We start from the raw sequence: 12,559 nt of genomic DNA on the forward strand, positions 1-12,559 counted from the left end.
ACTTTACTGAAACGAGTGTTGAGTGTCTAGATTAAAATCAGTATTTGTATATCCTTGGTTTCTCCTTTCTTTCAAAGAAAACTAAATTAAAAGACTTGGGGATAGAGAAGATGTCTCCCTCACACTCGCTTTTTACTACTACTTGCCGCATTTCACATCATCATTGTTCTTTAAGCCCAAGGCCATTCCCAGTCTCCCTCAACAATGTATCCACTTGAAGTGTCTCATATCACTGCTTCTTGTTTCCTTCTGCACTTCAGCACAGAGTATGCTTGATTTAATTGTTTCTTAAACACTAACTCCTCCATCATCACAGTAAGAGCAACCTTGTACATCTACCATAGAGATAGCCTCTTTATTTTGCTGTTTTGTTAGTAAATTAACCAGAATTTCACTTCTCTAGTATCATTGCAGATAAGATGGTCATAAAGGCATTTCCAAGCAGGCTTTGAGAAGAATTAAACGTAGAGTTGGAAAGCATCCTAATTAAGGCACAAGAGAGGCCTGGCCATCTTCATGGTACTTAATATGTCATCTTCTTCCTATCTCTTAAACCCAATAATCTGCAAACCACCACTATATTGGAGCATTATATCTGATATAATTTATGTCAAGTTGGATCACACACACGCACCCCCTTTTTCTTAAACAATGTTTGGCAGCCAACTAACTGAGTGTGGAAACTAGACTGTTTTACATTAGTCAGCAGTACATTTAAATTATTCTTACCAAATTATTTATTGTGGATTACAAATTCTTATATGGCATTTTAAGTTAATGATTAGGCAAAGTAATATATCACTAAAATGATTGGGTGCATATATATTTTGCTTCGATGATTCTTAATTTCTCTTTGTTTTGGAGGACTTCTGTACTCTTCTTTTCCCCATTTGAAGAAAAAAAATATTTTTAAGAGAAAAAGGCAGAAGACCTCAACATTTCTTCCTGTCTTCTCCAACTGTTGCTTAAATCAAGAGGATTTTCCTCCCTGCTGAAGAGTAAGGTCATGAAGATACACTGGTAAGTTGCTTAGTGCTCTCCAGACAGATATTGGCAGGTGTCAGTATTGCACAGCATTTCCACACCTTACTGTGTCCCAAAGACATGAGGAAAAGCTGGAGGGAAAAGGATTAAGGCTTTATATCAAATAAAATAGTGAATGAACCATCAGGAAAGAAAAAAATGTTACATCAGAATATGTCAAGTGGATTATCTCACAGGAAAGAAGAGACTGTACTCATTCTCCATGCACAGACATTTCTGCAGGCTTCTAAAAATTGTAGTTGACCTATAATAGTGGAAAAAGGGGATTTGCTGACTCTGTCTAGAAAGTGGACTTTGAAACTCAAGTGAAAGAAAGGTAGAGCACACTAATTAAAAATGGGTTGTTGTACCAGATGCTCACAGGTGACTGGAATCCTTAAAAAGAAACAGTGACATAAAATAAATTATTTATTTTATTGCTGTGGGCCAGGATCCTGCAAGCTCTGAAAGATAACAAGCAACTTTGCATTTACAACATAAATGAAATAAGGAAGACAATTATCTCTGCCTCAGAGGCAATAAAAATAAAGGAAACCATTCATCAGTGCAAAGTTACCTGTATGTAACTGTGTGCAAATCAGGACTTGTGGCCCTAACCCTGCAGCCTGTTGCATGCAAACAGTTGCACAGTTATTGGGTCCCATTGGTTTCGCTGGGGCTGTGTGTAGCTGCAATGACCCATTCATGTGAGCCTCATGTTTGGCATAGCAAAAATAGCCAAGATATGCATTACATGCTCATTTTGGGACAAATCACATCTTTCATCTGCAATTTCAGATGGTTGGCAAATAACAGACAGGTTTATTGCAATGTTTATTTCATTTATTAATGCCCTTAGCTCTTGCTTAAAGCATATAGTGAATAAAAAATGTAAGTGCCAGAAATGAAGGAGTGATCTGATATTTATTATTAACTTCTGCTTGGACTTCCCTATCCCTTCCTCAGGTTTCCAAGACATTCTGTAATAGATCAGACTCTCTACACTCCTCAGAGAAATCTACCCCAGATCATACCATAGGGGGTGAAGCAATTTCCACCATCATGACTCTCCACTGAAAGTTTTTAAAGAAAGGCACCTCTCTCTCCCTCCACCAAAACCAGAGATGTTAGATCTTCTTCCTCAGCCAATGCCAACACTCAAGAGATCACGTGAGGAGAGAGGCATTTACTGGGACAAGATTCCAGATCATCAAACAAGGCCAATGGTTTGAGTTGGCCCTAGGACAAAACTGAGAACCATTGCAAATCACAAATCACAGGCACAATGTAGTTTGATAGAGAAGCAGATTGAAATGGATGATGTTCAGGAGAAGTGTCCAAAAAGAGAGTTCAAGAGAAATCTAATCCTGAAATGAACAAGGCAGGGATAACTATAGCAATGTGAGCCTACTTAGAAAAAAATCACAGATTCTCACCTCAAAAAATCATGAGACTGCAATACAATAAGGAACAAAAGCTGTCATAAACTAGGGGAAACACCTAATTTAGGTCTGGACTGAAATCCAGAATTCAGCCTGAAGTGCCCAAGCTTCCTATACAGTACATACACATCTAAGAAGAGGTCCCAAACAGTTATGAGATGGAGTACAGAGATGTACACAATGGGCTAATGAGGGATGTTAGGGACAGGGGAGCATCTGAAATCTTGTCTGACCTTCTGCAATTTAAGTACCTGATAGATATCTGTGTAGGAAGCTGTCTTCACCAACGTGAGTAACATGGCCCAGCACCCCCTCTGGATCATATGGTCCGCACAGAGCAAGGGGTTTATCTTGGGTGAAGGAAATGTTACCATTGGCTATATAGTTTTTTTAAAAAAAAGTGGATTACAGCATTTTCTCTGGAAGAGGGAAGTATGGCTTCATTTCCTATCATCTTAGCCCAGTGGCTGGTGGCTCACACCTGCATCTATCTTATCCCTAAAAGCATAGACATTCCTCATTCCTCTTGTAACCTCTCAGGCTGAGAAGGACATTGAACCCAGGTCTCTCACTTCTCTCTCAGTGTTATATATACAATGGGCTCCATCATTTAGTCCTGTCTTTCAAGGTGGCAGCTGGCAGCATATTTAATCCAAAATAAATTTGGTCCAAAGTCAGATCTTCCTGGTATTTCCTAGGTGAGCTTAAAAGTCACCTGCTCATTCAGGCCACATAGGGAAGGGCTGGTTAGGGACAAAACTGGCAAAAATTTAAATGAATATTTCAGGCTGAAACTGGAGTCTCAGGATCCACATTGCACTCATCAACCCTTGGGGAGGGAAGGAAGAAAGAGAGAAAAACTGGGCAGTAATCTCTAGCAAAATTGTACAATGGTGCCCATAAAGACTGCAGGGCCTCCTATCAGGCCAGCTAAGACCACAATTGACTGGGCCACCTAGATTTCTGAATTTTGAACAGACTTAAATAAGAGTGATGGTCTTAGGGTTCAGAGTAAAATGACTCAGGGTAGGGACTGTAAATATAAACATCTGGAGAGATACACAGCAGCCAAGTTGGGATTTTGTGGCACCCAGTGGGCATCCAGTTCTTTCTCAGCCCTATGTATTTTATTTTATCCTACCGCAAGAGATTGCATAAATTGTCCAATGTTGCACAACGGGATAGTGATGACAAGACAGCTCTAAGCATTAGACTGCGTTGCTTCTGCTTCCAAAAAGGTGAAGTCTAGTTACAGTTTTGTATGTACTACTCTGTGAGCTAAAAGAAAGACAATCTTTGCTAAACAGTCTTCTTATAAAGGTCCAAGACACAATCCTCATGGAATTTTTTTTCCCAGCTAAGACAACAAGATAAGTCTTAAAGTATCTTTGTTAAACTAGTTAATAGATTATTTTCCAAAGTAAACATATTTCAATAAGTGCAAGACTGTTTTTTCCCTCCCTCTTTCTGTCTTTTGTTCAACTTCAACTCAGCTATTTATGATTCATTTCATGACACTAGGTTTTCACTGAAGGCACTAAAAAGGGACAGAGCTATCAAACAGTTTTAGTGACTAGTACCAACAAGGAACTGTTTTCCTCCATGCTATAAAACAGGCACTGTCAATAGACTACAACCTGCAATATACTATTAAAAAAGGAATTTATGATAGCTACTTATTATCCTCCTAAATAATGTTGTTACAAGGCTGCCCTTTTCAGTCCTCCACAGGGATCACATGACAGACGTCTAACAAAGGGAAAGGCCCAGATCCACAGGGACCAGCTGCAAACATCCCAGGAATTGCCCCATATTACATGGGCACACACCACACCAGGGTTTCAAAGCAGCAGAGCAATTGTCCCACATTAGACTTATGCTTGCTATACACAGGCACTTGATTTAAGGTAGGATCTTAATTAAATTATGTATAGAACATGTTGAATCATTTTAATGGCTAAATATCAAATTCTGTAGGAATGTCTACTATTGTTTAGCAAGGAGTTGGTGAACCACAAGGATAAAATAAGAAATGGCACAAACCTCAAATGGAATCAGATCTGCCTCCTTTTTTAGATTTTGAAAAAGTTCCAGTTCTGGTTCTTGACCCTTCCTCTCTAATTCCATAACAGGCTTTATTTTTTACTGAAGTGTCTGCCTCTGTTAGGTTGACATTTGACTGCGATACAGATCTGTAATTGCTATAAATTGTGGTATACCACTGGCATCAATAGAGCTATACTAACTTACTCCAATTAATGAACTGTTGTCTTCACTAAATATTCTAGAAAGAAGGGGGAAACAATACAGCTCAAACTTCAGCATTGTTTGGATTGTCTACTTTGTGATATGGACCTTCATCCAGTGTGCCTCTTGACTAAAGAACTTCCCAGTATGTCAAACTGGAGACACACAGGCTGTGGTCAAGGCTGAATGCACCACCCTGGGGGAATGTCTCCCAATACTAAGCATGTTTAAGGAATGATGGAGATGGTCCTAAAGGTGTGTAGGGAAAAGAGGGGAGTGATTTGAAGAGCTTAAGGGAAAAGGAACTTTTGGGTCTAGAGAAGGGAAAGCTAGGCTGAGCTGAGAAAAAGAGAAAAAAAATGAGGTGTGGAGAAATGGGATGGGAAGAGGATAGTCACTGAGATTCGGATAAAAAATGAAACACAATTGCATCATCAAGCTTTCTGAATGTCCTCATCACTCATGGTAGTGTTATCAAGGGGGATTCTCCTCTCCTCCATGTCGCTACAAACAAAGAGTAGCTGCCTGATATCCTGTTCCCTAGACAGTTCATCTGGGGAAAAGAATGATGATATTTTGTAATAGCAGGTATTAGCCTGAGAACTCAATACTTATTCTCAGAAAGGTGCTATTAAGGAGTTTTAAAATACAGTTTTGTTAATTTTATGAACTCCAAACAAAGAATGTATACCACAGAAAATCAGGAAATGGCATGCATAGAGAACTCAAATGAAAACGAACCATTTCGCTATGAAGAAATTTTTACAAATAGCGTCTCTATGCTAAGAGCACTGGCGAGCATGAGTTAAACTGCTGCTTAGATGATAACGTTGGGTTTACAATGTGTTCAGTTATTATTTCTCAGCGAAGGAGACAGCCCTGTCTGTCTCTTGCTGGCTTCTTGACTTAACAACTCAGCTGTGTCAAGACCGCATCTCTACAGCAAGAGGAGCAACAATTAAAATACCAAGACCATATGAGAAGCTATATATCCTGCAAAACCACTGAAACTAGAAGTTGATCAGTTCCATCTGGGAGTGCCTGTTTACATTGTTGCTTCTCAGTAAATTTAATAATAATAATAAAGCCACCTTTTATTTCCGCAGCACCTTCCTCCCCTGCGATGCTCCCACGGTCCGCAAGCACCCATCCAGCGGGCCGGGGCGGGGATGTGTGTAGACCCGGCCGCCGCACGAAGCCCAGCCTGCGGCCGGCCGGGCAGCAAAACCTCCTTTTCCTGTGACCCCCTTCAGTGAAATACACTAGTTAATCATTATTTGACTCTTCTAGCAAGCGTTTGAATGGTCTAAAGTGAAACCATCATCTTTCTTTTAGCCCAGAGAGGACTGCAGTAAAAAAAAAAAAATCTTTAAAACCTATGGTATGGCAGTATTTTTTTTAAGCAAGGGGCTTTGGAAGCAAGTAAAAAAGAAAAAATGTTTAAGTGTGCACGAACAGAGAGAACTATTTAAATAAAAGCATGAAAGAGGACGAAAGACCACACTCGTTCCTGCTTTTTGGTAACATATGCCTATCCTTTAATTGCCTGTAAAAAGCCACTGCAAAAGCATCTCAGATTAGTGGCTTTCTGGATGACAGATAGAAACTCTGACGACTTTAGCTGTCGAAAGCTTACGTGAACTTGTGCTGCAAGAGGGAAAAAGAAAAAAAAGGCCAAACATATAGAAACGATGACTTGCAGAGATATTTTTCCAGTTATCACCTTGGCAAAATGCAGTTCCGTACTTCCAAAGCCGAGCTCTCCCTCTCCAGCACGGGTTTTGCACTCTCCCAGATCTACTCCACTTCCCTCCCTCCCTCTCCTGAGCTTTCCATGGGTTTGTACAAATCACCCACAAAAATGCCCCTGGGTGTCTCTTCGCGGTGCTCGGAGCTGGCGGGAGAGCGGGGCTGTGCCAGAAGCTCCCGGTCCCTCCGCAGCGGAGAGGGCTCCTGAAGCATCCGCCACCTGGATGTCGAGCTGGAGGCTCGAGGCTCGAGGTCGAGCTGGAGGAAAGCCGGACTCCTCGCCCCGGCCCTTCCCCTCACTGTGGGGCGGGGGTGGGGTGGGGGGGCGCCGGGCTGGGGGCTCCCTTCCCAACCAGCCGCCGGTACCGGTGCCCCCGCAAGGCCGCGGCAGTCGCCGCGGCGCGCCGGGGCTGGCGGAGCTGCCGGTAACGGCGGGGAGAGCGACCGCAAACGTCACAGAGCTCCGTGCGCCCCTCAGGAGAGTGCGGAACTGCGGAGGTAACCCTACGGGACGGTGTTTTGATTTCTCAACCGTTTGGTAAACAATGCTTTGGTTACAGCACGCTCGTCCTTCCCGGTATCATTGCGCCGGGCTATGATTTTATGAGGGGACCGACCCGGGAGATCGGGATTTACACCGAATAGTGCATATTGTCCACTGTGTTATTGTATTTAGACACACCAGATTGCGTGAATCCATCGATAGTTTATTTCAGGCACAAATATTAGCATGCCAAGCTGGCACAAATCCCCCCCCCCCCATCTGCATCCCTGTGATTGCACCGGGACAACCACAGATGCTCGGGAAAAGATTTGTTCCTGAAAATTCAGCGCCCGCACTTTCCCCTCGGCCGCTGCCTGCCGCGTGTGCGCACCCAAGAGCAGAGAGTGCAGAATCGCCGTTTCGACTCCCCGCTGTCTGCCTTCATTTCTGCTGCTCCAGTCGCATCGCCCACGGCAGCCCCTGGGGCCGGGAAGCCGGATCCTCGGTGTGGGCTTCCTCTGGTCCTTGAAAGGCACCGACGGGGCACCTTTGCTGTACTTGCGGCACCGGGCAGATCTCAGAGTGAAGGAGCATGCAGACCTCGTCTGTACCATCTGACCATAAAAATCTGGTTCTGAATACGTGTGCATTTTTGCAAGACGGAGTTTTCCATTACCCATTGACTGGGATCACGTATATAGAGGAAGCATTCGATATAATGCTGTTTTCGCTCACTGTAAATCCCACACGTTGCAGTCAAATTCTTACCAGCTGGGAGGGCCAGAGCAGTAAAACCCAGTAATTCTGTTTCATCATAAATCAACTTTATGAACTGTACTACAAGGTATATAACTCTGGAAGCTGCTCTCTAGTGGTAAATGGCTGTTGAAATGTTCAGCTGTGGCATTGTCAAATTCCCTTTTCCACCTAAAACTTGACATAAGCAAATTTTTGCAGTGATCGGGGTCTCTTGCTTAATTTGGAAGAAAACCGCCGGGCATAAATTGTATTAGACAAATGGAAACGTAAGCTTCAAAGTGTAACATTTAGAATAAAATCCCCGGACGCTGATGTCGCAGTCAGGCTACGGTTCTTATTCGCATATTTGTAATCAAATGTGTGCAGGCGTCTGGCCTCGGTAGGCTGTCACGCAGTTCTAGTCAAAGAATAAGTGACCTCATTTTAAAAGAAAACGTAAAAGTACCCGTTCAAATTTCGTTTTAAAGGACTCTTCCCCCCCCCACACTTGCAATGTGTAAAAGAAGATCGAAAAAGAATTATGCCCGCACAAGACAAATCTGATCCCAGCGTACGTGGTATTTCCTCCTCGCTTTTAATTTGTTACTGATTGATTCAGGAGCTTTTAGGAAAAGAGGATCTGAAACCCGTGGTGTCCTCTCATTCGTGCTCGCAGGTTACTTTGGAGTAGACTGAGCTGACTCTTGCACCTCTCATTCAAACTTCAGATTATCATCCACACTGACATTAAACGTTTCTTGTTTTGGGTTTGATCCTGCATTAGTTAGGAAGGTTCTCCAGGAGTATCTGGAGAAAGGTAGTTTAGCACATTATTTGCTTTTATTTTTTTCATAACTATACCTATGATTCTAGGAATTTGTCAGAACGAACTACGACGTTCAGCAACTCACCGACGACGGCGACGACAAAGACGACGACGACGATGATTATTATTATTATTACAACCACGAATATTGTGACTATTACCAATAAAATATATCGATCCAGCACCACAGAACACCACAGTACAACAACATAATAAAAGATTTCGTTAGACTTCTCCGAGTCCCGGGAGGCAGGGTAGGGTCTCTATCAGGGCTCTGCAGCTTGTCAAAACTTGTCTAATCAAAGGAAGTGAAAGCGGGGAGGAAAAGGATTGGGATTTTGCTGTGTAACTTTGGATCTGGGAAATGGGTTAGGGATCGAGTCGAATTGGGTTTGCTCATGCCAGCGTGCTGGTGAGGCTACGGCGGGCATTTGGACTAGTAAATACGGCCGATATGTTGTCAGTTTTTCTCCATAAAATTACCCGAAAGATTATCGTGTGAAACAGCTGTCAAGATTTTACCCTTGGAGAAAAGAAAAAAGAAACCACAAGCCACACCCGCACTGAATTTAAATGACAACCTGTTATATGCTGGGGACCCCCGGGACCCTCAAAGAGGCGGCTTGCGTTTGAACTAATTTAGAGATACTTTAAAACTAATTTTTGATCGGTTTAATAATTGTTCAATTTTTCCATCCAGTAGCAGGAGATTTAGTTATAGAAAAATCTCCATAGATATCCCCAACCGCCTTGAGAAAGTACAGAGACGTGCTCCATCTCTCCCCATGGGACTGGGCTGGCATTTTATGTTGTAATGTACTTATTTTAATGTTTCTCCATTCAAACCTCCGTTCGTTATTTTTGTGCAATTGAGGAAAAGAACAACAACAAAAAATAACCCCGAGGATGCTTTCGCTGGACTGCCAGTGTGTGATATACCATGTTTCCTTGCAGAGTTTGCTATCTGCAATCTTGATTTTTGCATGGGGTTACGGCATTCCTGGCGTGGGCTGCGTAGCCAAATGCAGGAGAGAGACACAGCCTGCTCAGCCTAGTGCTGTGCCTGCCTCGGCTCGGAGGAAATCGGAGCACTGAGGTAGGCAACTTATTTGCTCTATGTTTTGGAGCTATAGAAACAGACTGTAATTTATATATATATATATATACCGTTAACACTTTTATATATATTAAAAAAATTCTCCATGCAAAGTATAGACAGTCTGTCTTTATAGATAGATTTAGATTAGCTGCTAAAATTATTAAAGTCCAGGATAAATGGGAAGAAAGCTGCTATCGTTTGTAAGGTCGTCATAATATTATAATATAAGACTGGGAGATTAAAACACTTCCATTCATTTTATTCCTCGGTGTACTCTAAAGTCAACCAGCTTCTGGGTGTCTGGGATTTTAGAGAGATGTAAAATAATATAGTTTTTAATTTTATTTTTTTTTTAAACGAAGTGAGCTCTAGCAGTGGAGTCTGCTCCGCTGGAATTAGATATGTTACCATTTTCCGTGCCTCGTTTTATGCATCACCCTTCAGACCAGTTTTGTATGATAATTTTTATTATAGTTTAGTCCGCATTACTATGGCACCACCTAACCTAGAACAGTTCCAAAATTACATCGGTTTTATGTTAGCAAGCGCCGCTGCCACAGCAGTGATGCTGCTGCTGCTAAAGATATCGTTTATGAAACATACTCGCTATGTCACATTTTTCTGGAGGAATATAGCTCCATTTTTATCTCCGCTTTCAGAGGAGAGATTATAACCTTGCTTTACTCCCAAATGGAAAAGCAAAGCATACGAAAGCAACTGCCTGATCGCGGTCTTTTAATGTCCAACGTCTTAACGCTATTATATTGACCATTAACATACAAATATAATCTCTTGTTAAAAAGTTTAGCTCGTCCGATTAGGCAGTGAGTGCTGGCTAAGCCTACCGTAATGTGAGGCAGAAGAAGACAGGAGCAGGCGAGAGACAGAAGGCGACCGGGAACAGCTTTATAAGTATATTAATCTGGATCCCAGCTGTATTTGCAGTGTTTTCCAAGATTCCTTACAAAATTTTTTTTTTTTTGTATGTGGGTTTCCTTAATTAATCACTCATGCCGCTGTATACATTACAGCTCAAGAGTGTAATTTTAGTCAGTTGTTTTGAAGTGCTTTACTGTTCCCATCTGATTTGCATTTGTCGATTAAGCGTACAAGACACGTAACACTCGTAGATGGGAGTCCCGATAACCGGATCTCCGCGGCCCCGAGCACTTCCCCCCCCGGCGCCCGGTGCCCGGCGCGGCTGTGGCTGCGCGCCCCCCGCCACCGGCCAGACCGCCCCCCGCCGGCTGGGCCGCCGCCCGAGGGCGCACGCCGCCCTTCGAGCCCGCCCGGAGCGGAGCCTGCGGCAGAAAGGTGCAACGTGCTGCTTTTGCCTCGAGCGGGCTCCGGCCGCCCGGCGTCACTTCCAGTGTCCTGCCGTTCCCCGGGCGCTCGGAGACATTCGGCTAGAGTTTAGCCCCTTGGCCCGCCCTGCCCCGTCTTCACCTCCCGCCGCAGCCCTCAAGCGCCCTCCCGGATCGGTCAGCCCCGCGCCGCCGGGGCTCCGGGGCCGGCCCCCTCCGGGGAGCCGAGCGGAGCGGAGCCGAGCTGAGAGCCCCCGTCCCCGTCCCTGCGGCCCCGCCGGGCTGGCAGCGCGGCATTGCTCTGGCGCGGAACACTTAAAACCGTGGTTTCTGCTTTAGTCTCCTCCTTTATAGGGCCGCCACCCCACGCCGCGGGGATTTAATTTCTTCCAGGGACTGCCCGGGTACTGGGGTCCCGGCGCCGCCGAGCCCCGCGGACGTTACGGCCATTGGGGCAACGGCACCGCCACCGGGGCAGCGCGGGACGTCTCCGGGCTGAGCCAGCCCAAGGGCGCTGCCATCCCGGGGCGATGCGGCGGCTCCGCCCGCGGATGCCTGGGGACATCTCACTTCATCTGTCACCTGTTCTGCTCTCCTGCCCAGCTGTCAAAACAGGGGGTGTCTTTTTCATTCCAGCTCACAAATTACTGAAAGGGAAAAGGGCTTTAATGCCTGTGTTTGGACACAAGCAATTATCCCTAATTATTGTTTTTCTTTTGAACCTGCTCGTCCTGCTGGAGAGCCAGCAGATGAGCATGCCCTAATCCTCCCCAGTCAGTTGATCTCAGTGGGTTTTGCAGGGCAAACCGGGCGAGAAGGCTTCATGGCTTTCATCTCGATGTGAGTTTTAAACTGATTGAAACTCGTTGCGATGGGAGCATTAATCTCGGAGCCCAGGCTTTCAATGGCCTCTGATAAGAGATTATACATGTTGATAGCAAGCTTTTCTTGGCAAAATGTTTTCAAAGGACTTGGAGCTGTTAAATCAAAGCACTACTGAATTGGTGGTAGGCCCCTTTAGAGCTCTTCCTCCTTCATTCCCTGGTACTATGTGTTGTTAATTACTAGCAAGGGTGGGAGAAGGAAAACAGAAAATCCTCTCTGAGATGCACACCCATGTACACAAGGGTGATGAGCAACATCATCTAGACAGCTACAGGAAAGCCAGAGGAAAATTTTCTTAATCCCACAGAGGATAACTCCATAAACACTCAGGTCAGTACAAGATAAATCCTGTTCTGCTGCAGTCTCGTGTATCTGCTTCTTGCTTTTGTGGGGGTTGCAATAGCAATCCAAGGACCCATGCTTTAATGTTATTTCCTCAATAATTCACCCTCTTACATATATAAAAAAAGAATTAAGAGAGAGGAGATTCACAGAAAAGCTAGAGGCTATATGGATCTTTCAGCCATGAATATGTGTATGTGTAAGAAAAGCTAGGTAATATTTAAGACTGGCAGAAACCTTGCTGGGATCTCTCTAAACAGGAGCTACTTATTCTTTGAGTTTGCCTCTTCTCCACCTGTCCAAAGTTTGTGTCCTGGACTCTGGAATTACACATCTCAGTAAAGAGTCATCGTAGTTACAAAATTTGGGTCACATTTGGATGAATACTTTCTCTTCCTCTATCTCAGAATGAGGACTTCG

The sequence above is a fragment of the Platalea leucorodia genome, assembly GCF_965183815.1.
Source record: "Platalea leucorodia genome assembly, chromosome: W".
Taxonomy (NCBI): domain Eukaryota; kingdom Metazoa; phylum Chordata; class Aves; order Pelecaniformes; family Threskiornithidae; genus Platalea; species Platalea leucorodia.